Source organism: Octopus bimaculoides, chromosome 15 (genome assembly GCF_001194135.2).
Source record: "Octopus bimaculoides isolate UCB-OBI-ISO-001 chromosome 15, ASM119413v2, whole genome shotgun sequence".
Taxonomy (NCBI): domain Eukaryota; kingdom Metazoa; phylum Mollusca; class Cephalopoda; order Octopoda; family Octopodidae; genus Octopus; species Octopus bimaculoides.
Genome location: NC_068995.1, coordinates 20725768 through 20728046, shown reverse-complemented (window position 1 = coordinate 20728046; position 2279 = coordinate 20725768).

Genomic DNA, 2279 nt, shown 5'->3' with positions numbered 1-2279 from the left:
ATAAATATATATACAAATATGTATATATATGTATGAGGACATGAGATGTAGCAAGCAAGAAGACTGCTGACTTGGTCATGTGCTGCATTTGGATGAAGACAGTCGCATAAAGAAGTGGTGGATAGAACTCATGGAAAAGGGAAACTGAGGAAGACATGGGACGAAGCATTGAAGGCTGCTCTCCAGATACTGAGTCTTAAAGGACCAACATAATTAGTGGTTTGCTGTACTTCAGAAGATCCATCCATTAAAGCAAAAGAGAGAGAGAGAGAGAGAGAGAGAGAGAGAGAGATAGATAAATAGATAGATAGATAGATACATACATACATATTTGTATATATAAATATATGTATACATATATAGATAGATTGACAGATAGATAGATAAATGTGTGTATATATGTATCTATACACACACATGTACGTGCGCGGATACATGTGGATATACATATAAATTGCCTTAATTAGTTACCCCGCGTAACAATGGTTAGAATTATCTTATTCACTCACAATACGTGTTGTGATGTTTAGTGTTTAGTGTTTGGTGCTGCGTTAAAACTCTACACCATCAATCATTGAGAGACAGCCTAGCTCCGTCCAGAAACAATGAGGAGGGAGAAAAAACATACTTTAGAATATTTACTGGAAATGTGTGTCATGAAGCTCTTTTCAAACAGCTTTCGAACTAATTCCCAAGAGTCCAGCAAGAAAACGGCGCCGTTATGAGTTGGCGTATCTGGGAATTTGAAAGAAAACCAAAATACAAAGAAAGTGTAAAGAGATATAAATAAGTAAATAAAATGTAATGGAATTGGAATTGTTGCTTGGTTACTATCAACTTGATCCTGTTTTCTTTTATTCATTGAATATCATTGACATTCTTCTAGCGTTATATATTCACAAATCTGAAGTTTGGATTGCTAAAAGAAACAAAACACGAAGATAGAAAGAATTTAAAAAAAAAATGAGAATGACAGAATGAAAGAATTTTAACGAACAAACAAACCGAACGCACCAAATATAGAGTGAAACAGTGAAACAGTCAAACAAAACAATCAAGTGTTATAAAACACACTGTGGGATGAATAATCACACAACTGACAGAGTTGTGCCCATGAATATGTGATTGTGAGCGTGTGTGTGTGTGCATATATATATATATATATATATATATATATATATATGCATATGAGCATGCATAAGTATCTATCTATATATATAGATAGATAGATATGTATGTATGTATGTATGTATTATGTATGTAGATATGCATATGACATATATATACGTACACAATGCACACATATATGAATATTATGTTATTCTATATAAAGATAGATCATGCTACACACGCACGTGTGTGTGTGTGTATGTGTGTGTGTGTACGTGTGTGTGCATGTGTATGTGTGTGTGTGTGTGTGTCTGAGTCAATATATGTATGTGTTCAATTTCTAAACCAAAAAATATGGTTCCATTTTTCACAGTCTGTATTGCAAGAAATACGTTTCATAGAAATGGATGTCAAAATAATTCACCATATAAAATTTTTCAAGGATATCCGATTTCACAAACGGAAAGTAGTTAATAAGACAGATACAGTTTTATGGAATCTAACAAAGGCTTTGCAAATAAATGAAATAGAATCAGCACACAATTACTGCGCATGTATATTTTCATAATTTGCATACATTAAAAAATAACTGTATCCACCGTTTCGGTGAATTTTTCCGCTTCCTGTAGATAAATAGATAGACAGGTAGATAGATAGATAGATAGATAGATAGATAGGTAGGTAGGTAGGTAGGTAGGTAGGTAGGTAGGTAGGTAGGTAGGTAGGTAGGTAGGTAGGTAGGTAGGTAGGTAGGTAGGTAGGTAGGTAGGTAGGTAGGTAGGTAGGTAGGTGGGTAGGTAGGTAGGTAAGTAGATAGATAAATAGATAGATAGATAGATAAATAGACAGACAGACAGAGAGACAGACATACTGACAGACAGACAAACAGACAGATATTACTGAATGGAAAGGGAAGCGGAACAATATAATCAGCTGCATTAGTTTACAGGTCTTTCGTATATATTCAAAGTTGAGTGGTTGTCTTCTGAATACATTTCTTACAGCAGAAACAGCTGTAAGCTAATGAAGTTGGTTGCGTAATTCCTGTTCCCTTGACATTTGACAGTTAATATTACACGCTTCACTCTGCCCTCTGCTTGCTTTGTCATAAAATATTTCTATATTGGGTTCTATTGCAATGCCTAAGTCATCATATATATATATATATA